This window comes from Notamacropus eugenii, chromosome X (genome assembly GCF_028372415.1).
Source record: "Notamacropus eugenii isolate mMacEug1 chromosome X, mMacEug1.pri_v2, whole genome shotgun sequence".
NCBI classification, from domain to species: domain Eukaryota; kingdom Metazoa; phylum Chordata; class Mammalia; order Diprotodontia; family Macropodidae; genus Notamacropus; species Notamacropus eugenii.
The window spans coordinates 56642260-56669513 of record NC_092879.1 but is presented as its reverse complement, the minus strand read 5'-3'; the positions used below and the strand labels follow the sequence as shown (position 1 = coordinate 56669513).

The following is a 27254-nucleotide window of genomic DNA, read 5'->3' as shown; positions in this document are numbered from 1 at the left end:
GGTGGGGGGAGGGTTCCTAGAATCAGTCCAGAACAGAGGACACATGATCCACTGGACAAATGTGCTGCCCTTTTCTAGGGAAGCACTAAAGTCATTCCTCCTAAACCAGTAGGAAATCAAAAAGCCCAAGCAGTCATAGTCATAATCAACTACCATTTATTAAGTACCCACTATGTGCCAGACACGCTGCTAAGTGGTGGGGATACAAAGAAAGGCAAAAAACAGCTCTTGCTCTCAAGAAACTTACAGTCTAATGGGGGAGACGTAAGTAATTATACAAACAAGGCATATAGAGGATAGACTAAGAGCTGGTAGCACTAAAATTCAAGGAGACAGGGAAAAGCTTCTTGTAGAAGGTGTGACTTTAGGTGAGACTCTAAGGAAGCCAGGGAAGCCAGGAGGTAGAGGTGAGGAGAGAGAACCCCATGGGAACCCAATGCCCAGAAGCCTTGTTACTACCACCAAGTCCTAGAACTCAGCCTAGGGTGCTTCCATACTGTTCCCTCTGACTGCAAGATTTTCTCTCTGTCTCTGTCACCCTGTCTCTGTCTCTCCCCCCTCCTTTAAAGAACAATGATCCAGCAAGTCTTCTTGGATCCCCCAACCCCTACCCCTACCTCTCCCCACACTTTCTCTCTTAGACCTCATATAGCACTCTGGCATCTTTCTGAGGTACTTATGTAATATTATGCATTGTAGTATCTATGTATATTTCTTCTCTTTTTGCTAGACTTTCCTCCATAAGGAAAGGGACCTGAGTCTCACTGAAACTTTGGATCTTCCGCAAAACTTAGTGCTGTTTCCTGAACATAGTATTTTTTGAACTGGAGGTTTTGCAAATTGACACACAAAGATAGTCACTCATAAACTACTGGTGCTGGAATGCGGAAATTTGAGGGCCAGAGAGTGAGCAGGACTTTGCCCAAGGTCACATAGCAAGGTCATGGCAGATCTGGTCACCAAACTCCCAGTCAGCAGCAGACTAGTCTCATCGACTCCATTTGATTCAAGACCTGTTTATTAAGTATCTTCTATATGCCACTTTCCTTTCTAGCCCTGGATGATGTATCCCCTTCGAGACCTCCAGCCAAGAGCTAGTAATAGCAATCTAAGAAGACAAAGATAAAAATCAAGGTGAATTTGCCCTCTGAAAAAGACCATAGAGCCTGATTTTTCTAAGAGGGGTGTTGGTCTGGGATTATGTATGGTGTGCTCTGAGTACTGGATTTGATCCCTAGTGTGGCCTGATCTATGGAATGATTCTGGCCTGGGCTGCTGGGGTTTTTTTGGTGGTGTGTGTGTATGTGCTTTTTTTTACTGTAGTTGGCCCCAGTGGAAGAAAAAATATGCCATTCATCTTAGGAAAAGCTTGCCAGCGTCCAACTCACCAAATGAAAGAGCAGCTGAACAAATTGGGTCTACCCCACAGGCCCAGAACGAGAGAAAAAGCAGGCCAAAAAGAAATCAGACAAAAATTTTAAATTGGAGTTGAAAATATAGCCAACTGTACTCCTACTCGATTTCTTTAAACGTCTAATCCTCACTTGCATCTCTCAGGCATCTTCTCCCTGGGAAGCTGGGCAGGGAGATCATTGGGTATCTAGTCCTGGACACATTGGAACAAGAATATTGTCTAATGCAGCCCCAACATTTAGACTATGAGCTCCCTGAGGGAAAAGATAGGGTCAGATTTTTTGCAGTGTTGGAGGGGACCTCAGAGATCATTCAGTCTAACCTGCAACTGAGCAAAGATCCTTCATACACCAAACTCTCCAAGTAGTCATCCAGTCTTTGCCTTAAAGATCTCCAAGGAGAAGGGGGGTCTCCCCTCCCCAATTTCTCAAGGCAGCTCATTCCACTTTGTTAAGAATGTTCTCTTCCATTGGAATCAAAGCTTCTCTGTCTTCAGTTCCACCCACTGCTCCTAGTTCTTCCTTCTGGGACTCAGCAGAGCAGGTTTCTTCCACATGACAGCCTTTCAAATACATGAAATCAATGATCACACTCCCCTGAGTGAGAGTCTCCAGTCCCCTCACCATCCTGATCATATTCCTTTAAATTCTCTCCAGGTTTTCAATGTCCTCCCTAAAATGTGGTCCCCAAGACTAAACCTAATATGCTGGTAAGAGTTGGCCCAGGGTAGAACAGGATTAGCTCCCTCCAGAGCAGGGGATACTTCTCTAAACACAACCTAAGATCACAGCTTTCTTGGTGGTCCTATCACATTTTGGCTCATCTTGAGCTTCTGGTTCAGTAAAATCCCCAGATCTTTTTCATATAAACTGCTGTCTAGTTATTCCTTCCCATCCTATACTTTGATAGCTAATCCCAATTAAAATTCATCGTTAAAAAAAATCTGTCCCAATGTTGGAGGCTGGCAAGATCTTTGCAGATCCTGATCACCATTTGTGTTAGCTCTCTCTCCCAGTTTTCTGTCTTTACAAATATGATAAGCACACCATCTATGCTTTCATATAAGTTGCTGACGTCAAGTCATTTATTCTTCTCTGACTGACTGTCCTGTTCCTGGCAGCAGCTGTTCCAAGTCTTTTCCTCTCTTTTCAACACCAGCCCAAGAATCCCTTCTCCCCAGGCAGATGACCTTGCCTCCTGTTTTACTGAGAAAATTGAGGACATCCACTGTAAGCTCCCGCATCTCTCCTGGTTTGGATCTCAGATCCCTCAGCATGTTCTCTACCTTTGCTTTAGTCTCTGAGGAAAAGGCAGTCTTTATCCCTGCCAAAGCCAACCCCTGTACTTGGGCCCTTAATCCCATCCCTTCCCCTCTATTCTGGGAGCTTGGCTTATCCCAGAATTTCTCCCTTTCACAAAGCCTACAAACATACTCAGGTCTTTCCCTCAAGATGCCTCTCCCAACCTTGAAAAATCTTCAGCTGAACCCAGCAATCCCCTCAAATTAATCCCCCCTCTCTCTCCTGGCTTCACTGTCAAGCTCCTCGCCAGTCATTCACTTCTCAGTCTCTTTCCACTGTCTCCCAGGTCACCAACTAAATCTGATGGCCTTGTCTCAGTCTTTGCCCGACTTGACCTCTCCAGAAGCTTTTGCTACTGTTACCCATTCCCTCCCCCTGGCACTGTCTTCTCCCTTAGCTTCCGTGGCAGTTTCCTTTTGAGAGGTTCTCTCTAGTGGTTAGATGGTAGATGTAGCCCTAGGTTAGGTTCTAAGGGTCTCTTGTTACTCTTAGGGTTTGATCTCACTAGTTCCCCTAAGTTCAATTATCTTCTCTTGGCAGATGACTCTCAATCTGTGCTGGCCTTAGGTTCCTCCAGAACTCTAGTCCTATGTTGCCAAATGCCAGCTAGACATCTGCACCTAGGTGTCCACAATGGAACACCTATGAAGGTGAGTTCCTTGAGAGAAGAGGCTGGCTCATTTTTTTCTTTGTGTCTCTCATGCTTAGCACAATTCTTTGGAAACAGTAATCACTCAATAAGGGGCAGCTAGGTGACACAGCAGATATAGTATCAGGCCTGGGGTCAAGAAGACTCATTTTCCTGATTTCAAATCTGGTCTGAGACACTTACTTACTGTGTGATCCTGGGCAAGTCACTTAACTTCTGTTTGCCTCAGTTTCTTCATCTGTAAAATGATCTAGAGAAGGAAATGACAAACCATCTCAATACCTTTGCCAAGAAAACTCCAAATGAAGTCCCAAAGAGTTGGACGTGACTGAACAACAACAAGTAACTAATAAATGCTTTTTCATTCATTTCATCAAACTCCCTTATATAGATACATGCTATCTCCGTAACAGAATGAAGTTCCTTCATTCTTGCTTGTGTAACCTCAGCACCTAGCACGATACCTGTAATACTTGGAAGAAAAAACAACATGCTTCTCACAGCGCCTACACATAGTAGGTTGCTTTATAAATATTTATTCCCTTTCTTCCACCACCATCCCTCTCCCTGGCACATAGCAAGGACTTAAATGTTCACTGACTGGGGGCTTGTCAACTTATCCTCCAAGAACCTCAGTTTCACTTTGACTTTTCTTCTCCTTCAGTTAATGCACAGGATCATATGTATATATGTGTATATAGATAGATAGATATACATATATATATGTATTCACACACACACACACACACACACACACACACACACACACACACTACATAGGATCATGTGCCTATGCTCCTAGATCTAGAGCTAAACAGAGTCTCAGAGGCCAACAGATGAGGACATTGTACTGGAACAAGGACTCGAATCCTCATTCTCTGACTCCAGGAGCAGCAGTGATGGGGAGAAGAAATAATCTAAGCAACATCATGAAGAATGAATGAACAGGACTTGGTTTACTTGTTGGCTAAGTAAATAAAACCAGTGCAAGAATGGAGTCTGCCACAGAAACGTTGGCTAGTCCAGGGTTTGGAATCCCAAGACAGGGAGTTAGCAAGGGAGATCACAGCTCTCTGCCCAGAGACAATCCAGAAAATGCCCATGGAGTGCTCTTTTTACTCTTCTAGGGGAAAGGTTGGGGAGAAAGGCAAGCAGCTTGGGGGTGGATGTGCCACTATCGGGCACTTTGACTGGTGTGTTCTGGAAGTTGTACCACAGTGAATGGAAGCCTCTCATCTCAAAGGGAAAAACTCAGTAGGGCTTCGTCCTGGTCACTGGGGAGGTAAGGAGAGAGTGGCACTCCTGGGGAAAGTGGAAAGCACTAGGTTTGAAATCAGGAGGCTCAGATTTGAATTTCGACTTTGCCACTTCCTGTCTTGGGCAAGGCCATTCCTCTTCCTAGCCTTCAGTATCCTCAGTTAAATGGGGAATGGGGGAAGGGTGGACTGATCTCTAAGGCCCCTTCCAGTGCTAAATCCTGTGATGCATTCCATGTCTGCTGCCTTAATCCTGAGGCCCAAATGTGGCTCCCAAGCACCTGGGGGTGTCACATAAGACTAGCACCAAGAAAACCTTAGCCATTTCATTCCACCTTCAGTCTTTCTCTGGGTTAAGGAGGGGCGGGGTGGAGGGTAAGCTATGGAACTTTTCAAATCTCATTTTCCAAAGGCTAAACCAGATATGTTCTGTGTCTCCTGCGCCGAGTACATTAGTCTGGGTAACATAAACACTGCTAGGCTACAGCTGTCTGCCAGCTGCATTGTTGAAGCCCATTTCAGGGGGCATGACAAAACCTGTCTGTAACTGTCACAGATGAGAAGTGTTAGCTAATGAATGGTCCCAGCTGAGCCCAGAACCCAGCTGAGTTATTTCAGTCTTGGGCATTAAGGGAGATTTTTTTATTGGGTAACAAATCTTCAATGCTTCGGTTCCCCCAACAGACCCCAGATTGGAGTTCACCCCTCAACCCCCACTACAGACACCAGGTTGGAATCCACTCTCAATCTCCTCCCCAGACCCCAGACTGGATTTCACTCCTCAATCCCTCCCAAGAGACCCCATATTGAAGTCCACCCCTCAACCCTCACCACAGAACCCAGATTGGAGTCACCCTCAATTCCCACCCCAGACCTCAGACTGGAGTTCACCCCTCAATCCCCCCAACAGACCCCAGATTGGAGTCTACCCTTCAACCCCCACCACAGACTCTAGATTGGAGTCCACCCCTCAATCCCCATCAAAACTAATTCACTCCAGGGACATTACTGATTGGAGCTGAGGAATGCCTAGGTTGGGACGGTGAGGAGACAGTTCAACAGGGATTTTTACAGTGCATGCCTTCTCGTGTTCGCCTCTTTGCCGTGGCATTTGAAGCAGGCCAGGGCTGGTCAGTATTGAATGACCCCGCCAACAACAGTTGGCTTAGCCTTGGAATTGCCCTATTCCTGGTGGCCTTTGGCATTATCTTTCTTGGGCTCACCACCACCTTTCCTTCTCTTTCTGTTATTACTCACACAGCCCATGTACACAGAGCCATGTCAGGGTCAAGGCTGAGACGACTAACATGAGACCAGATGTAGCCAGATGAAGGCCAGGCTTAAACAGCTATTCTGCCCAAGGCCTAAGGAGAACATTGCTTCCCTCACAATAGCACAGTAATTCTTGGGGAAATGGATTCCTGGTCTCCGGCACTATCCAAGTGCTGTCACTCAGAGCCATTTGCTAGGCAGGGTCATAAATGGGAGAGGGGAGTGTTCAGTCCAAGGGATGGTTATAATTATAATTACTTAGCATTTAGTTAGCACTACCCAGGGCCGACCTTGGTTATAAGCAGCTGCCTACGTGGTGTGATGAGAGGCAGCTGTGGTATCCTGAAAAAGAACCCTGGAGCTGGAATTAGAGGGCCTTGGTGCCAATGCCAGCTCTGTTACTTACTAATCTTGCCTCTGAGGTCTATTACTTATGACCTTGGAAAAGGGACTTACCCTCCCTGGACCTCAGTTTCCTCATTTGTAAAATGAGGGAGTTGGATGAGATGACCACGGAGCTCCTTTCCAGCTCTAAAAGTAAGAGCCTATGATTCCAACTGTGTGTCTTTGAGGAAGGAGCCTTCTCTCCCTGGATTGCAACTTCCCCATGTGTATAATACCACCTGTGCTAACTAGGTCCTGGGGTTGTTTTGAGCATCAAATGGTGCAAGGTAAGGCATTCATAGTGTAGTGAAAAAAGAAGTGAATCGGAAATCAGAGGACCTGGCCATTTCTTCATTGCATGACCTTAGGCAAGTTACTTCTCCTCAATAAGCTTTGGTTATTAGTCTCTTTCTCTGTAAAACGAGGGGCCTGTGCTTCTAAGATCCTTTGCAGCTCTGAAGCCATGTTCCTGTAACCGTATGATTCTCCCACAGTGGAAAGAGAGTGGACCTAGAGTCAAGGGAGCCCCAAATTAAAATCTTGGCTCTGACACTTACTAGCCGTGTGACCCTGGATAACTCTCTGAAACTCACTTTCCTCAACCTCCAAATGGAGACAATAATTCTAGAATGAGCCACTTCACAGTGTAGTTGTAGGAAGAAATGCACTTCTGTAAACCTGGAAGTCACAGAATTCAGAACCATTATTAACTAAATCATTACAGCCTTTCCACATCAGGCAGCTGATGTAACTGACCAGCCTCACTGTGACTGGAACTCTGAGAGCTATTTAAAATCTGTCTCTAGCATCCACCTTTCCCCAGGAATGTTGGTTTTATAACAAATCTGATGAATGAATCTTCAGCTCTAATGAGCTGAAGTTCTGGAAGGCCCAGTCAAAGAGTTGAAGCTTTCTATGAAATGCTCATGGGAACCATGAAAGCTGGCTGTGTGGCTCTGAGATCAGCAGGTTTAAAAAACAAATGAAACAGCAATTCCTCCCCACTGAGGCTGTGTCCAAAATATGCCAAAGTACGTGACTGGTTCAATTTTTTTTTTTTAAAGTAGTCTTCAGATCACAGGATTTAGAGCTGGAAGAGACCTTGGAGAAGATGTAGTCCACCCCTTCATCTTAATCAAGGGGGAGAAGGAGGGGCTGAAGGTTCGGAGAAGAGGACATGACCTACCCAGGTCTTCTAATTCTAATCCCCCAATCTAGTGACAAAATCAGACAAACCTCTTTGGTGGATTTTTGGATGTCATGTAGACACAAACAAAAACCAACAAAAAGCAGGACAGCATTTCCATTTTTTCTGGTTTTTGCTATCGCTGTTGCTGTGGTTGTTGTGTAAGCACAGCTGGAGAAGGAGGATTAGGAGTGAAGATTCCATCTGGAAAAGGAGTGAGCACCCAACATCAGGCCTTGCCCCAGCCTGGAAGGCTTAAGGGCCCAGGCGTCACTCCTTCACCCCAGACCCCAACAGAAGGGTCCAGCTCAGCTGGAACTGGTTTTCAATCTGAGGGCAAGCAAGCCCCCAGATCAGTTCAAAGGCAGCAGTAGGGACAGAAAGGAGGAAGGTTTCACATTTTTATCCTGTCAAAAGGGAGTTTGAGGATGATGACCTTGAGGGCTGTTTGCTCACTGACCAGAACCCCAGGAAAAAAGCCTCCAGCCCCATCTCATGGAAGAGGCTCCCCCATTGCCCCTCTATGTGCAAGAGTGTGACCTAGACTAAGACTTGGCTGCTCAACTCTGGGGAAAATGGAAATGAAAAATGAGAGTGGGCCCAGTGTTTTATAGATTCCATACTTGGGGTTTAAAAGATTCACAAATGTGAGCAGCCCTCATGAAAGAGACAAGTATTGATACTCAACAATCAACTTCTATAATAATAAGGAGAAGAGCACAGCCCAATTTCAAATAAGCAGAACAGATGTTTGTCATGTGTTACAAGTTAAAAATCATTCCATCATGTGGTATCTGTTAAAAGTAAGCATGGGATTTGGTATATGTTTAATATAAAAAACTCGCAATAAAAAAAGCCTAGAGGTAAAAGTTAAACAAGCACATTCTGAAATCATCTGTAAAAAGTGATCTATATCTCTGCATTTGCCCTTAAGAGTTGAAGAGGCCAGTGATCAGCATGGCAATGGTGCACCAGGTATGGAAGTGCCAAGGAACAGAAAGTGTTTTTCAACATTGGACTGGATCCAAGATAGGCCTTTTCCCATGTCGGGGTTTGCTCATCAAAGGACAGGATGCCAGGGTTGGTAAGGCTGAAGGAATTCAAAATCAACATAATTTTCTGTAGGACTCACTCACTGCATGCAAAATATTATTCTTGGGTGGGGGTGGGAGGAGGGGAGAGGCTTGAGTTTGCAATGAGACCCAGTCCCTGCCGAATTTCCAGATCAGGGATCAGCAGACTACAGCTCCTACAGACCAGTCCACAAGTCCACCACCTTTACTTAAAAATGTAAGAACCATACTTCGCTCATAGGCCATACAAAACCAGGCAAGGAGCTGGCTTTGGCCTGCAGGGCTGTAGTTTGCTCACCCGTGTTCTAGAGGGATAAGACACAAACATAGATAACTAGTTACCATTAGATTACAAATACACCGTGGTGTATTACATGATAAATAGACTGGGAGGGAGTACTAAAATGCCATGTGAGGTTCCCTGGTTGGGGAGCAGAGGGGTTATTGTGATGTGGCTTTGCTTTCCTTCTGACACCAAAATAAATGTCCCAACCTGCCCTAGAAGGTTCAGTTGAAGAAACTGCGAACATTAAGCTCAGAGAAGAGATGACTTAGAGAGAGATATGATTTCTGTCTTCAAGTATTTGAAGGGACTTTATGATGAAAGAGGAATTAGACTTATTCTTCTTAATACCAGTCACAGTCAGTCAATCAACGAGCATTCATTATGTACAGGCACTGCTAAGCACTAGGCATATAAAGAAAGGCAAAAAATAGTCCCTGCTCTTAAGGAGTTTACAGCCTAATGACTAGAAGCAACAGGTGGAAATTGCAGAGGCAAATTTAGGCTTGATGTCAGTTTCCCAAAAATGCAACAGGCCACCTCAGAAGGTCAATGCTGCTCCTTTGTTGGAGGTTTCCATGCAGAGACTGAATGACCACTAGTAAGGTGTGTTATAGTGGGGATTCCTGTTCAGGTACCAGTGAGGTCCCCTCTAGATGTGAGACTGTGTCATTCCGTGCTTCTAATCAGGTAACGCTAGCCCAAAGGGTAACTCCAGCCAACCACCTTCATAAGATATGATGCCTACTACCCAGAAAGTTAACGGTTTAAGTAGGAAACAGGACTGTCAGCTTTCTACAAATCCAATGTCCCTTTAGTATCCTGGCTCTAGGGACAGAAAGCTGGGAACAAGCTCAGCAGGTATTATTCTAAAAGACCATGCTAGACTGAACCTGACTTTGAAGCTTCCCCATAGTTCACTCCTCCAATTCTGTTGTACATTGTGTGAGGGGTCTCAAGTAGCCAAGCCATGACAGATATAACCATCAACAATCTCCCCATGAAATGATGAGACAAAGGGAAGAGACCCCAAACCAAACACCATAGGCACTACTGACTCTGTACTTCCCAATCATTCCCCCACACTCCTCTAATTCTCAACAAACATTCTCTTCTCACCACATGACCTACTCTATACCACTATATCCCTGTGTCATAAGATCTCTCCTGACACGGGGAGCCGAGGCACCATTTGAGGACTTCTAAATCTCTCTGGTTCATTTGTCCTCACTAGGGGAAACCTGAGGATATCAGTATTTAGTACTCTCCCTTTGGCAGCACCAGTTCCCCTCACAAGCACTTGGGTTTACAAGGCATCAAAACATAGCTCAGGTTCTCTTCACACAGTCAAGGACACAGAAAGAACTCAAATCCAAATTCAGAAAAATTCAAGAGGTTTTCCTTCCCTCCCTGCAGTGAATCCCCTTTCTCCCCCTCCACAGATCTTCCCTGTGATTCTACCTCCTGTCACTCAGTGGGTAGTTGTACTCCCAGATAGTATCATGGTCCATCTTGTCACTGTTCTGCTCCTTAGTTTGACTTTGCTGCTTCCTGCTGTTTGGCTCACCTTCTTCAAAATCTCCCTAGAAGTTGTTCCTTCTTCCACAGATGGCACAGGTTCTTAAATAGCTGAACTCTGATGGGAACACCTAGAAACAGGACAAAGAGTGTTACAGTTCTTTCCAGATTATGAGAGCACAATGGCTCCAAGCTATTTATTCCTCCTGTTCTTTTACTTCAGGTCATGGATTCCCACACCTAACAAAGATACTCTTCAAATGTTAGAGGGAAAAACTTCTATACTCAGCCTGCTCCATTTACCATTACTGAGTGTGTGTGCGTGTGTATGTGCGTGTGTGTGTGAGTGTATGTGTGTGTGTGTGTGTGTGTGTGTGTGTGTGAAATCCTTCCCATTTATCTTCCATCTGGGTCCAGGGATTTTTAACCTAGGGTCTGTGAATTGGTAATTTTTTAAATATTTAATCACTGTATTTCAATATAATTGGTTTCCTCTGTAATTTCTGCCCTCTCCCCCATCCACCCAGTGTTATCTCCCACTGTTCTACAAACATACTCTTTGCTTTAGTTTTCTTACTGTCCTAGAAACATGCTGTATGGGTATCTTCCCTCACACTCCCTTGGCATAGAATACCTTTCTTCTCTCTCTCCATCTCTCTCTCTCTCTGTCTGTCTCTCTCTTTTTTGCCACATCTTTCAATTCCTACCAAATTTCCTATACTGTCAGGAGATGAGGGTGCTGTGGGGTCTGGGAGGTGGAATCACTCCTGTGGGATCAATAAATGATATACTGGCATCTTCTGACAGTGAGAAGATAACATTGGGTAGACTGGGGATTGGGGAGAAGGGAGATCAGATGAAAGGACTTTGAAAGCCCAGGAAAAAGGAGTTTAGATTTGATTCTATACAAAACAAGAACACATTGAAGATGAGAGCCAAGAAGATACGAGAGTTGAAAAGGCAGCCTGAGTCAAACCAGTGGTGTCAAACTCAGAGCTGGAGGATGCTGATCGGTACACAAGGAGCCTTGGGGGCTACATGTTCATTTAGTTTTAAAATGTGATATTATCTATGTTCTATTCTATTTTTATTTATTTTGTCAAATGTTTCCCCAATTCCATTTGACTGATTCAGGCTGTACTTGGGAGTGCTGTGGGTCATGTGTTTTACTCCTCTGCACTGAGGACCTGGAATCAGAGGACCTCAGCTCAATTCTTTAACTTTACTGCTTTATTAGCTGTGTGCCCTTGAGCAAGTGCCTTCCCCTCTCTGGGCCTTGGTTTCCCCCTCTGTAAAATGAAGGAGTCACGCTAGATACCTTCTGAGGTCCCTTAAAGGAAGATTCTCCCAGCAGTGCTGTGCTGAATGGCTTAGAGATGGCAGAGACTGCATGGACAAGCTAGGTCATTACAGTAATCTAAGCATAAGGTGATGAGACCCTGGACAAAGGACTGGCCACTCAGTACATCTAGTGCCTTTGAGAGGAGAGTTGTCTTCCACTTTAAATTAGCAGTATCCTTTTCCTGTTTATTTCTAGTGAAGAAGGAAAACCCCTGCCTCTGTTGGTGACAGAATCCTCTCCTGTCCCTCCCATCACTGGGCATCTGCGCAAAGGCATCTGGTCCCCATGCCCTGTAGACTGCTGATTTGGCTCTGTAATCAATTTGAAGCCTGTTTAACTCAAGAACTAAGTTCTCATCAGCTTGCCCTTGGCAAGATTATCTCCAACATGCCATAGCTATTGGCCATGCCTCCAGATGCAGGGGTGTTGGGGGGGAAAGGGGCAGAGAGAACCACCCATCATTCTCAGGCTTACAAAGTGCTTTCTTTGCAACAGTCCTGTGAGGTAGGTAATATGAGTCTTGTTAACCCCATCTGGAGATGAGGACACTGAAAGTCATTTGTTCAAGGTATATAGTAATTATCAGAGCTGGGATCTGAACCCAGATCTCTATGTCACTGGATATCCTAGGAGAATGAGGAATAAGCTAATTGATGCAAGAGACTTCATTTAGAGGAGGTAGGGTGTACTGTATACACAGAACATAAGCGATACTAATCAGAGAATTTGGGTCATCAGAATCCAGGGGATCTGGAAGGGAGTTCTTCTTTGAGGGTACCAGGATCAGGTTATTTGAATTATCCTAGGGCTGCTTTATAAGGATCTCCAAAAGGAATGGGAGAGGAGTTAGCTTCTCCTAGGTCCCATGTCTGCCTCTAGAAGGAAAGCAATCTAGTCTTTGCATATCCTCTCTGATCAAACAATTTGCAGTGGATAGTTCTTGACTCTCTTGCACTTCTGTTTTGGGGGGAGGAGTCCAAACAACAAGGGCACTGGATCTAAAGTCAGAAAACCCGAGTTTGAATGCAAGCAATGGTCCCCATGTAATCCAATTATACGCTACCTATGTAACAGGTATATCACCTCATCTCTCTAGGTCTCTTACTACATCTTTAAAATGAGAGTGTTCATTTCTAAGGGACCTTAGAAATCTGGGGTTCTGTGATCCTAGTTCTCCATGGGCAACAAGGGGTTGTGTCTTCATAGGCACTGACCATTCTCTGAAACTATTTTGTACACTGGTATACTATCTTGTTCCTCAACTACTGGGTATAAAGTAACTCCTCACTAGTCCACAATCTTGTGTTTTTTGGAGACACGAAGATTTCATAGCAGGATTTTATACCCTGACTGCAGTTCCTGACAGCAACTTAGGCATCATACTACTGCTTGGTCTTCCTCATGCTCTTCTGAACTGAGACCAAGTCAGATGATAGACCCCTCTCAACTGGCCTCAGTTGAATGACCTACTGCTCACAAGTTCTTTGATTTTTCCCCAACCTTCTGAAATGACAAAGTGCAGGTCGATGGGCAGCCATGGCAATCTCACCGGTCTCAACATGTACAGGATAATTCCTACAGCATCTTTTCTCATGGAATGACAGGCATGTCCTTAAAATGCCACATGCTGACTCTGCTGCAACTTCTGCTCAGACCTCAGGGTCCAAATCATGTTTAGAATGTATAATCAAAATGATCTGGCTGCTGGTCTCAAGAATGCTATGGCATCGTCCTAAACTTAACAACTACCAGATTGAAAACCTCCTTAAGTAGCCACTCCCAAAATATCAACCCTGATCAAGACAATCCCTGGTAGGGAAGCCATACATGAAGAATTATTTCTTCCATAATGTTTTGGCCACCATCTTTCTTTCCACCCCTCCCACCCCCAATTTGCTATACAGCCCCTGCAGCCATTCAACTATAGGAAAAGGGATCCCATCTTTCAGATTTATGGAACCTGAGGTTCTCTGGTACCCAGGACAGCACTAACTAAAAATGCTGGTGCCTAGGGCAAATCCAATTGTTGAAGGGTGAATGGACAGCACACAGAAGGACCAAGCAACCGTGAAGAAGCAGTGGGGCTGAAAGAGGGTGGTAATGGGGTAGAACCCTCAGAGTAGAAGACAGGTAACAGTAGAGGAACAAAGTATGCTGCAGACCAGCAGAGGGTCTGGAGATGACAGCAGGTCAGAGACTCTCCAATGGCTTCCTCTCCTCTTCCAAAGTTGGCACTGGGGCACAAGGCCCCAGATGCCCCACTCTAGTTATACAGCTCTATCACTCAGAGTTGTCTGGGGGAAAAGATCCAAAAAGAGAAGAATGAAGGAGCTACTCTGACTTAGGGAATAGGTCGGTGGTCTTCCATACATAAGGATCCCAATCCCCTACCATGTTACCACCTCAGGAAGGCGTCAATACCGAAGGGAATCTTCCATTTTGATATTATTGAAAAACATTTTTTAATAGCTCAGGGCCTTTACAAGAACATTTGCAAACTGACCAAAACACCAATTTTGTCCAATTATGAGGGTAAGTGACAACAGAGAACATGAAGAAGACAAGAGCCATCATGGTATTTTGTAAATTGCTTTCAAATGCTGGTGATACAGTTCATAGATTTGAGCCCAGCTTCAGCTTGAGGTTGCCCAGCGCCTTTTCTGTTTCTTCTATTCATGTTCAACTTGGTTTTATTTATATATGTGAAAATATCAGGCATTGTTTCTAGACTTGGATTTGGAAAGATATCTTGGTACTCTCCACTTTAGCTAAGCCCCATCAGTTTGCCTGGGCTAGCCCGTGTGCTTAAGAGTAGGAACTCAGCTGGTTGAGGGTTAATGACTCAAGTGTCTCAAGCCGTTGGGCCAAAGACTGAAGGCAAGGGAAAGCCAGGAAGAATCAAAGCCAAAGCCAGGGAGGCATCCTCTGCCAGATGCCGCCTCTCCCCTTCCTCTTTGGAGGCTCGCGTGCTGCCGAAGTGGCCCTTGCTTTGGAAGTGGGGTGGGAGCACCAGAGTCTTGTTTGCTTCTGACCTTTTGGCTTGGAAACCCCAAGTCTCTAGCTCCCAAATTGCCAAAGACTAAGGTCTGGCAAGATCATTCCGAAGGGACGTCCGGGACCAAAATGGAAATTGTTAGAAAGCAGAGGGGAACAGTTGCCAGCCACCGAGCAAAAGTAGTGGCCAAATCATTTATTTCTGCAATGAAATGTCATCTTGGAACATGACTATTACAGAATGTTCTTCTCAAGCTGAAGCTAGAAATCGCCTCCCATTTCTCAAGCCCTCTCTAGCTTACAAAGTATATTCCTACGAGAGCCATGTGTCAGGGTTACTATCCCCATTTTGCTAGAGGAAACTGTGGCACAGGGAGGGAAACTGTCTTGTCTTAAAGGGTCTGTAATATCACTGAGGATAGCTCTACAAAGAAGCAGTGTCCACCTTTATCCCTTAAAATTCAAGTAGGAAACTCTAGAAGCAGAATGGTGCCACAGAAAATGAAAGACTGAAAGAGAATCAGGCTTGGAATTCCAGTCTGTTACTAGTTGTGTTACCTTACCTCTCTGGGCCTCCGTTCTGTCATATGAAAAATGAGTGGAGTATACCTAAGACCTTTTCCTTTCCAGATCTTTTCTAAATCTATGGACTTAGGATAGTAGCTACAATTCCAGTTGACCTAAGAAGACTTCCATTCATTTATTCAAAGGACTACATATAAAAATTTTCAAACACAGAAATGATCAGCTCCTTGAGGGACTGTTTTATTTTCATCTTTGAATCTAGCACCTAGTACAGGCTTGGAACAGAACAGACACCAAATAAACACTTGCTGAATTCAAAGATATACACCCAGCTGCCTCTCCTACCCCACATGCAGCTCCAGAACTCATGGGATCATAGGATGTAGAGCTGGAAGGGGTCTTAGAGATCATCTAGCCCAACTCACTCATTTTAAACAAGAGGATACTGAGGTCCAAGCCAAATGACTTATCAAAGGTCATACAGCTAATTAAGTAGCAGAATGAGGGTTTTTTTCTTACACTACTCTGCCTCCCTCGAGAACAATGCTGCAGTTTCTTTCTCAAGCTCAGCTGAAAACTGGGATAAATTAGGAGACTAAATGACCCCAAAAGGTCCTCAGGGATTTCAGTCACTCTATAAAAGGGAAGGGAAAAGTTCATCTGATTATTTATAAGACGGCATGTGGCCAGTTTTCCCACATGGAAAAAAAGACAGACAGCTGACATTCTATAGCCAAAAGCATGAATGTAGACTATTTAACCACCTGTCCACCCATGTCTAGTGGCAGCCACACCTAGGATACATGACACCCATTGTGATTTCCCTATTTGGATCTGCTCAGTTACAAGTTCTCCCAGTCTTGCCAAGCCAAGACCATTTCATTTCAACACTAACTCTTGGTTTTGCTGAGTTTAGGAAGGAACACACTGAGGTTTCACCAAACAGAGGAAAGGAAAGGGATCTCTAATTTCTTTGCAAACATCCATTAAAACCTTATTCCCCAGGGTTAGTCCAAAGCAGCTTTCACCCATTATGGGGGCCCCATCTCAACTTCTGTGAAAGGTACCCCTTTGAGTTCTTCCATACTGACTCAGCCTTCCCCAGTATTAGGAACAGAGAACATTTATAGTATTATAAAATGTGTTTTAAAGCAACACTTTACAGGCTTCTTGGCTTGCCATGGTTTCAGCAATATCTGTACCCTCAAAATTATGAAGCATGTCTGGCTCACCTCTCATTAGAACACCATTTTGGGGAGGAACTTCGGGCCTTGCTTGTTTGTTGCACATTTTTGATTCGTTTTCTTTCTGGGAAGCAGCTGGGGAGCCTGAGACATGAGGCCAATCTGCAGAGCTGTTTCTATGTAGGGGAAACCTTCCTCTGAACTTTGCCTTCAAGCTAGCTGACCACACACAAGGCTTGATCATTTGTACCCGTCAGTTGTTGATATCGCAATGGCCTTTTAAAAATGGAACACACACACACACACACACACACACACACACACACTAAAAAAAAACCAAAACCATGGCTTTGAGGGACTTTTCTTATGCAGAAGGCATCAATCAACTCAGGTCAGATTCAGAACAATAACTCAGTACTCAGTTCAGGGTCTCTGACAGTACTGGGACAAGGCAAAACTTTCAAGTAATTATCTTCATCTTTCATTGGCCCCTCCTAATTGTGGGGAGCTCTCAAGGCTATGTTCTCTTGCCTCTTTCCTCCTCTACTTTCTTTTATTGATCTCAGCTGCTCCCTAGAGTTCAATGAACATTTCTATGTAGAAGACAGCCAAATCTACTGAGGCAGCTCAAATCTCTCCCCTGAACTCCATTCCCACATTTCAAATTACCTGTTGGACAGCTCTATCAGCACTTCAAATTCAACATGTTGGAAAATGAACTTATCATATTCCCCCCAAAACATGCCCCTCCTTTCAGCTTCCCTATGTCTGCTAATTGTTCTAGCATCTTCTCAGTCAATCAGGCTCAAAACTTCCTTTTCCTTCCTTCTGCCTCACTCTAGCTAATCTCCCCCTCCCCACCCCCAGTCTTAACTTCTTTTGGCCTAGTTATCTCACCTGTAGAATGACGTTGGACTAGAAATGGCTCTAAGCTGACGTATTCAGATAAGTTACTGACACTAAAAATGGGAAGTAAAGGGAACACCCATCAACAGACTATCACCATTTTAAAAAAGCTACAAGAAGCCCAAAGAGTCTAGAAGCCACCTTGGTCAACAACACTAATTATCTCCTCAAGAGGAGAGACATGTTAGCCAAGGGTAAAACCAGTTTAAAATAAAAACTAATTTTACAAACCTCACGTAAGAGAATGGTGGAATCTTACTAACACCCTCACCTCATAAAATAGTGAGACATCATGGAGACGAAAAGGAGTTTGCAGAAAGTTTAGTGTGAGACTCAATTGAACTAGATCATCTCAATAGCATTGAAAGATGAATGTGGAAATAATACAACCACAGACAAAAATGAAAACAATCTCTCAATATTTTAAAAATAATCTATTTTAATCATCCATGATAGTGAAACTACTGTATTTAGACTCAACATCTCAGACCCCAATGTGCTGCTTGAAAAAATGGAAATGATACTGGAGAGAGCTCTAAGGATGGAAAGAGCTGCTGCACCAGGGCAGGGACACACAGAGGAGGGCTGGACTGGAAGCTACAGAGTTTTGAGGATGTGGAGAGACTCATTGCTCAAGCTATCTGAAAAAAAAGAAAGCAAACTATTAGAAAAATTGGAGACGCTATTACCATTGAAAAAGGCACTCAAGAGGACCCAACTGCCCCATATGCCTCGCCTTGGCAAAATCTTTATGAAAATGAATGATGAAAAAACAGAAGGGAAAAGGCAGTTGTTCACAACATCCCATGATAGACCACCTCATTACGATCACACAATTGCCTGAAAAGTGCAGAGAAGAAAAGATCCCACTGTGTTTACTGTTTTAAAAGCTTTTAAGGCAGCATTTTGCTCTACCAAACCAAATGTTTTTGAAAAATGAACTTTGCTAATGTCTTCTGTTTTTATGCCACCTGCATTTCCTAATGTATTCCTTCCTTCCTACCTGGGGAACAATCCCTTATAACAGCAAATGCTAAAGAGGAAAAAACGGTTCAGCAAAACAAAGATTTTACATACATATTAAAATTTTGACAACGAATCAAATGCAATTTTGTGGTCAACAAAAAGAAAGCAGTGGGAAATTGTATTTTCTACACTTTCCAGTCTGATAGGTAGGTAGATATATACACATATAAACATTCACATCCATATGTGTATATATACATATGTGTGTGTATATATATGCCTGCATACACATATGTAAATATCATACAAGATTCCTCAAAAGACAACAGAAATAACTTTGTTCAATAACTTTCTATTAATACCAAGTACAACATAAAACAGGAGGCATAAAGATGCTTCCCAAAGACGACACTTGAGCCAAATACAATGTTCCATATGTCATCCAACCAAGGCAAAAGCACAATGAGACTATCACTCTGACCCTGCATGCCATTCCTTTCCAAATGGGGCCTGAGATCACATTTGCTCTCTTGGCTCTGCCATGTCCCAATGTTGTCATTTGATGCTTGTAGACCATAATAAACCTCAGATCTTTTTCATATGAACTAGTCATGCCTCCCCTAGCTTCTACTTGCAAGGTTGATTTTTTGAAACCAAGTATAAGATTTTACATTCAATTTTTATTCAATTCAGCCCAACGTTCTAGCTTGTCAAGGTCTCATACATCAATATAAAGTTGGAAGAAGCCTTAGAAATCATCTCATCCAAGCTCTGTCATCCAGTATATTAGCTATCACTCCCAGTTTTATGGCATCTGCAAATGTGGTAAGCAAGGTATCTATAGCTTTATGCAAGCCATTAAGGAAAATGTTAAACAAAGAGCCAAGGCCAGATCCCTGGGGGGCTCTGCTGAAGACCTCTCCTTCCTCATTTTAACAAGTCTCTTTGTATCTTGCCATTCAACCAATTCTAAATCCATCAAATTGTCCCATCATCTAGCCCACATCTTTCCATTGTGTCCAGAAGATTAGCATGAGACTTTATCAAATGCATTGCTAAAATTTAGATTAAAAAAAAAGAACATCTGGGTACAACTTCTCTTGAGCATTCCCCTGATCTACCAGTCTAGTACCCTATGGAAAAAGGAAATGAGATTGGTCTGGCATGACCTCTTCTTGAAATCTCTGGGATTTTGTCAGTACCACATTAGAAAAAAAGAATCTGAGGTAGCTGGCCCAGCCAAGATTGGAGTGTGTATCTGGACCCAACTGGCAATTCCTCCATCCCTTTACCCTCCAGATTTTGAGCCATGGTTCTCTCTGCCTTGGCTAAGCTTCCTCCCTCAACTAGTCCTCTTGGAAATTCACCATTTGCAAGTGGCTGTGGTCAAAACCCAATGAGCTGACTCAGCCCTCCTCATAAGGATGACTAAACCCAAGAATTTCCTGTGGGGAGGGGGATGGAAAATTGCTTTAACATACATTTATTTCCCTGAACAATTTGGTCCAGCATAGAGTCAGCCCACCATAGGCCCATGAGGCAAAGCAGCAGGCTCCCTGCTTAGCTTGGACACAGGATTTGCAGATGTTTCCTCTCCCATTGTTCTCAAAAGCCCTGGGACCAACTCAGCACCATTTTGGTCAGGCCTTGGTGTTGCTGTGGCTTGCTTGCCAACCCACAGAGGCCAAGGCAAAGGGCAGAGGGCAAAGGGGGAGCGGATGTTTCCCCCCACCCCTCACTCCATAGGGGCCTTTCAGAGCCTACCACTCAGAGGAGCTGCCCAACCACACAGCCTAACACTTCTTTTACTACAGTCTCCTTGCCCAGCCCCCACAATTAATCTGGCCTGGTCTGTTTTATCTCAAAACAGGTTAATTCCAGAGCCCACCTTGAATTTGAGAGTGGGGAGATCATTTATGCTGACTGATCAAAATCCAGCATGGGCTGCCTTCTATCTCCAATGTAAACTCTGGGGAGTTTGCAGTCCAGAGACAAATCATCATTTCAGTGTCAGAATACCACCCAGATATTGACAAATGCTCTGGATTTGCTCGATCACCATTTTCAAGCATGAACTTTGAGAGGCAAAAACAAAAAAAACCCACAATGTGCAGGAGACGCAGGAGCCAGAGAAATGTTCCCAGGTGCCTGGCAGAGAAAGAACTTGACTTGCTCGGTTACCAAGGTAGAAACAGCAGGCATACTTTGCGGGGGAAATGAATTTTCTTCCAGAGCCTACAAAGTGGACAGGGATGGAGAGAAGGGGCAATTACTTGAGCATTGCCAGTGGATCTTTTAAAAACAAATCTGAGATCCTGAACCATTCACACAGCAAATGTATCCCAATTCTAGTATTCTCTCCCTCCTTCCCTGCCCATCCTTTACACAAGAAGTAAATAATGTCACTGTCTTAAATGTCTCAAGGAGGGTTATTTTTCGTGAGTGAATAACAAATTCTTTTCTCTCGGGTAAGAATGTTTCATGGCAGGGCAGTGTAGAAAAAGCTAGGGGGCAGAAAACATAGGATTATGGGTTTTGAGCTAGAAGGGACATAGAGATTATCCAGTGGGGACCCCCTGATTTTACACGTGAGGACATTAAATGACTTGACTTGTTCAAAGTCCCAAAGGTAGGAAGTGACCAACTCCAAATCTGACCTCTTGGTTCTGACCCTGGTTCTGACTAGCTGTGTGGCCTTGAGCAGGCTGTTTTATCTCTATCTCATGGCCTTGGTTCCCTCCCCTGACAAATGAAGAGGTTAACCTAGATATTTTCTGCAGTCCCATCTAGCTCTAAACATTCCAAGATTTTAGGAAGCAGAAGGCCTGGGCTCTAGTACCAACTTAGCTCCTAATTAGCAGCATGATCCAGGACAAAGCATTTAGCCTCTCCGAGACTCTGAGACTCTGGGTGTTAGGAAAATCAGATGAGGTAATAGATTGACAGCACTTCTAATACAGGGGTCCTTAACCTGGGGTCCATGGAACCTAAAGAAGTCTTTGGACAGATTTCAGGGGGTCCATGAACTTGGATGGAAAAAAACCCACTTCTTTATTTTCATTAACCTCTAACTGAAATTTAACCATTTCTTTCAATTATTTAAAAAAAGATTACACGGAGAAGGGATCCATAAGACTTACCAAATGGCCAGTGAGTTCTGTGATATAATAAAAGGTTAAGGGTCACTGACCTAGAAAAATGTAAAGCAGTGTGGCCCAGGGGAAAGAGCACTGGGGCCAAAGTGGAGAGAAAAGCATACAAATACCAGGTTTGATACTTAATTGCTGTATCAACATGAGCAAGCCATTTGACTTCTCTGGACCTCAGTTTCCTCATCAGTAAAATAAGCATGTTAAAGCTTTATTAACTGACTTCCCACGGCTATTGTGAGGAAAAGTACTTGGTAGAATCTAAAGACCTAAAGAAATGAATCCACCTAGAAAGGACCTTAGAAATTATCTGGTCCAACCCTCTCCTTTTATAGATGAGGAAACTGAGACCCAGAAAGTTTAAATAACTTGGTCACGCAGATATTAAGTGGCAGATCTGGGATCTGAACTTGGATTCTAACTACATATCAAGCATTCTTTCCACTGCTAACCAGAACCATCAGAGTTCAGAGAGGCCCTGAGAGCACTGTGAATTAACTGAAGGTAAAGGTTGGTAGGATTCAGTGAGGAAATTCAAGTAAGGAAGCACTGGCCTCCACTTTCACCTTGAAGGCCATTTCTGCCACTCCACCAGGGGATGGGGCCACATGAAGGGAGGAAGAATTGTCTACCTTAAAAATCTAAGTGTGTAGGGCTGTCATCCAAGGGTGACCTGTTACCTAAGAAAACAGAATACTTTTAGCCCCAACCCCCTAAGTAACAAGTTCCAATGCCTCACAACCAAGTTCCCAACAAGAGGTCAAATTAAATGAAACTAATTTTAAGAAGGATGAATATGAAATCCTCTAGTTGGGTTTATTTGTTTTTTAAGTCAACTTCACATGTACAAGACTAGAGAGGGAGGTATGGCCAAACAACAGTTTCTGCAAAAAAAAAAAAAAAAAAAAGATTCAACATGGAGGCCAAAAAGCATGCAAAGGCACTGAACCAGAAGATGAGATTCCAGTATGCAAACAGCAAGTAAGACAGATTGACCGAGAACAGTAAAAGGTGCAATAATCCTGAAAAGGTAAACTGATGCTTACCCAACAGCTAGAGATCAAAACAGAAATTTCATTTAAAATAACTGCAGAATGTATCAAATACTTGGGAATCTACCTACCAAAACACCCACAAGACAGAGGAATGCAACTTCAAACAAACTCTTTACAGAAATAAAGAATGACCTAAATCATTGAAACAATAGTTATTGCTCATGGGTAGGCTGAGTCAATACAATGAAAATTATACCACCTAAATTAATACATTTATTCAGCGGCATGCCACTCAAACTACCAATGATTACTTTTATAGAGCATGAAAAAATGAAAATAAAATTCATATGGAGAACAAAAGGTAGAGAATCTCAAGGGAAATTATTTCTTTAAAAAATAGGAAGGAAGAGTGCCTAGCATTGCCAAATCTCGAACTATATAACAAAACAGTAAATATCAAAACAATTTGATTCTGGTTTAAAAAAAAGAGAGTTCAGCCAATGAAATAGATTAAGTGTACTATCTATAGCAACAAGTGAAACTAAGAGCCTAGTACTCAATAAATCCAGAGACCCCCAGCGGTGAGGGGAAGGGCTCACTAATTGCCAAAAACTGCTGAGAAAACTGGAAAGTTATCTGGCAGAAATTAGGTTTAAGTTAACAGCTCATACCATGTGCTAAAATATGCTCTGAACAGACACGTGATTAAGATTTAAAAGGTCATGTCATAAACATATTAAAGGACCAAGGAAGAAATTACCTTTGAGATCTATGGATAGGGGAAGAGTTCATGGTCAAACAAGGGATAGAAAGGATTACAGAAGATAAAAGGACAACTTTGAGTACATAAAATTAAAAAGTTTTGCACAAATAAGAGTCAATACAGCTAAGATTAGAAGATTAACTCTTAACTGGGAAAGTCTTTACAGCAAGTTTCTCTGCTAAAATACTCATTTCTGAGATGTAAGGAACTGATTCAACTTTATTGAGTGAAAACCATTCCCTGACTGATGGTCAAAGGATATGAATAGGCGATTCTCAAGGAATGATAAGCAGGTTATCTAGAGCTCTATGAAAAAATGCTCCAAATCACTAACAATTAGAGAAATGTGAATGAAAGCAACCCTGAGGTTCCAACTCGCACCCATTTGATTGGCAAAGTTGACAAAAAAGTAGAATGATAAAAGTTGGAGGGGCTGAGGAAAACAAGCACATTAATGCAATGAATGGTAATGGAGTTGTGGATTGGTAGTTGTTCTAGAAAACAATTGGGAACTATGCTCAAAAAAATTATTAAACTTACCCTTTGACCCTGTGATCCCACCACAAGGTCTATATCTCAAAGAATCAAAGAGAGAGGGGAAAGACCCCTATGCACAGAAACATTTACAGCAGCTCTTTTTGTCATGATAAAGAACTGGAAACTAAGGGGGTGCCCATCAATTGATGAGTGGCTGTGAACTACTGATATATGAATGCAATGGAATAATATTCTATATAGGAGATTACAAAAAAAGAATATTTTCAGACGATCCTGGAGAGACCCCTATGCATTGATGCAGACTGAAGTGAGGAGAACCAGAACAATTTATACTATGACAATATCAAGACAAACACTTTGAAAGACTTAAGAACTCCAATCGATCAACTGATCGATCGATACGATGGCCAACCAGGATTCCAGAGAACAAAATTCCGAAGCATGCTACCTCCCTCCCTCCTGCCAGAGTGGTTATGGATTCAAGATGCAAAATGAGACGTACATTTCTAGGCACAGTAAATATGGGAATTTGTTTTGTTTGACTAAGTGTATTTGCTACAAGGCCTTTTTCCTTGTTTTTTTCAGTTGGGTAGGAGGTAGAAGGGAGAGAAAAATGCTTGTTAATTGAAAAAAATAATAGTAATTATATATTTTTTAAAGATAGGCTGGTGACAGATTGTGAAGGACTGGCCAGTGGGCAAGGAGAAAAGGAAGACCCCCCTCTAGGAATATACTGGGATAGTACTCCTTGTTCCATAATATTAATAGCTTTCATTTCCATGTGACTTTAAGATTTATAAAACATTTTCCTTAACCAAAAGGAGAGAAGTAGTGTGATATCATTATTCATATTTTACAGATGGAGATACAGAGGCTCAAAGATGAAATGCCTTGCCCAAGGTCAACCAGGCAATAAACAGCCAAGTAGAACAGAGATTCAAATTCACATCCTCTGACTCCAAATCTAGGGTGCTTTGCATTTCACCACTTCTTCCTTCTTCCGTCTCTCCTCACTGTCCTTAGTCCCTCTTTCAAAACCTGTTCACAAAGGATCTGCATCTCATCCACACTAAGGCAGTGTGATGTAATGGAAATAGCAAAAGATTAGAGGTCAAAAGATCTGGGCCATAGTCCTGACTCTGCTATTGATTAGGTGGGTAAATGCGGCCTCTTACCCCTCTCCGGGCATCAGTTTTCTCTTCTACTTTAAAAGAAAAGGTTTGAACCAAATAACCCATCCTGCTCTAACACTCTCTGACAAGTCCAAGATAGGGGAGGCGTGCCTAGATCATAATACATCTGAAAAGGATTTAAGGGGTTTAGGGAAATGCAAGCTGAATATTCACCAGGGTGATATGTCAGCCAAAAAAGCTAAGAAGCTGGATTAGGAGAGGTACAGCATCCAGAATGAGAGAGAGGTCAGTCAGTCCCATTCACCACTACTCTAGCCTGGTCAGGCCTCTGGAATGCTGTGTTAAGTTGGGGGTGCTAAACTGGAAGGACATTGATAATCTAGAGAGTATCTAGAGGAAGGGGCCCAGAGTGGTAAAGGGTTTCGAGACTGTGACATATTCGGATCATCTGAAGGAACAGGAGATGTTAGTCTGGACTTAAAGGTGTCATGATAATTGTCCTCCAGTATCTGAGGGACTGTCATTTGGAAGAGAGATTAAACTTGTTCTGTTTGGTCCCAGAATGCAATGGGTACAAGTTATGGAGAGGCAGATTTCAACTTCCTAACAGAGCTGTCCCAAAGTTTCGAAGGCAGTGGGGTTCCCCCTCACTGGACAGCTTAAGCTGTTACGATTGTCAGTTGTGTTTTTCTTCCACCATACCTTATTAGGAGGTTTCTTCTTTTGCCCCCACTTTTACAAGGAAAACAAAGATGGTGACAAACAGGAATTGTAATTAACACTAGTTATCTGTAACTGGCATGGCCTGGCCCTTCTCCTTTGCCCTTCTTATCTTCACAAACTGCAGGGTCTGGCCCTTTCACTCCTTTTATTCCTCCCTTTTCATTCTGTTCTCTATAGCTGAAATGTATTTTGCTTGTGACTCTTCCATCTTCAAGTCTACTCTCCCCTCCCACCTCCATCTCCCAGTGAATTTTAGTGTTTTCTACACAATACTCTGTGTTCCTATGTGCTCAGCCTTCTTTCTCCTGATTCAAATGAGAGTGAAGTTCATAAGATGCTCACTCTCCTCCCTCCTAACTCCATGTTTATATATTCTTAACAGACCTCAATATTGAGAAATAGTACTTTCCTCCCTCCTCATTTCTTCCTTAGTATATCACTTTTTCCTTCCTCTTTCTTTACTAAATCAAACAACACAGCCCAGTTTGTCTTTCTTAGCTCTTGAAAGCAGTGAGGGTTTGAAAGCACATTTCTTTCTGTCTAATAGAATACAGACACTTGATCATCATTTAGCCCCTTCAAATGATTCAAATGACTTCTAGGTTTCTCTTGTTTCCTGTGTCCATGCTTCAAAGATTATTTTCAAAACTGGTTTTCTCAAAAAGAATGCATGAAAGTGCTCTGTTCTATTAAAAATCCATTTTTCTCCTGTGGAATTATATTGCATTTTTAAAGACAAAATGTTTTTAAACTCTAAACTTTTTGGTATTGTCCTATTCTAAGGTTTCCTTTCATTTATAGTAGTTGGTTATTTGAATGTCATTTCCTCTCTCTTGTTTCAACATTTCATCCATTTCTTCTATCCATTCTTGGAGTCCTGGTAGCTTTGGTTGGGGTGCCCAGGCCAAGGTCCTGCCTCAGTATAATCTAGAAGTATTACAATCTAGAAGTTGTTGTCCTGTTGTTGGCTACCTTGGGTCAGGTCCTGCCTTTTTCCACAGCCCTGGGGTGGGATTTCAGTCTTGGCAATGGCTGGGAACTGGTCATAGCTTTTGTACCAAACTCCACTCACTGTTACAGTATACAGATCGTGGTTAACAACTAAGGCTTCCCTGGATGGTTGTGCTGGCCTTGTCATTTTCTGGTATAGTTAAAGGAGGTTGGAGGCTCTAGGCCTCAGCCCCTAGAACACCCTGTCAGATTGTGGTTGGCCTTAGGCTGCCATCCTGGAGTGTGCACAGAGGGTGCATTGGTCTTCTCCCAGTTTCCCTGTTCAATCACCTACCAGAGATAGAACAGCTTACTCCCATCATGATTCAGCCTGGTCTCCTGGGGCATCCCCACAACCCTGTGGCCCATTACCCATTTCCCTAGGAGTTTCCTACTCAGCTTCTGGCAGCAACCTCAGGCAATCTTTAGTGCCTAGAATAACCCAACAGAGTTGAACTGGCTTTAGGTTGTTCTCCTGGGGCATCCTTAAATGCCCTGTACTGGTCTTCCCCTGTTCCCACTCTTTGGGTGGTTTTCCCTAGTTTCCTGCTATCCTCCCCACCCCCTTGGCCCTTAGAGGGACTTTCCTCAAACATCCCTAGGCTAGCCTTCTTCTGTCCCCAGGCCTTGACCCCTAAGTGTAGCCCCATGGGAGCTGGTGGGGCTTTAGAGGATTTCACTGATTATAGAACCTTCCCTTATTCCCTAACCCCAACTCTAATCCAGGCCCTCTAATCCCAGGCCATACAGG

At 43.3% G+C, this 27254-nt stretch overlaps 1 long non-coding RNA gene across 1 annotated transcript; it reads right to left on the bottom strand.

Moving 5' to 3' along the window:
• Nucleotides 1-642: 642 nt before the first annotated feature.
• LOC140515576 (uncharacterized) lies at nt 643-16581 on the bottom strand. Its single transcript, XR_011971088.1, has 4 exons — nt 16429-16581; nt 10385-10466; nt 3547-3613; nt 643-1975 (listed from the first exon to the last, which is right to left on the bottom strand). It is a non-coding gene; the product is annotated as an uncharacterized lncRNA (long non-coding RNA).
• Between the last annotated feature and the right edge of the window lie 10673 nt (nt 16582-27254).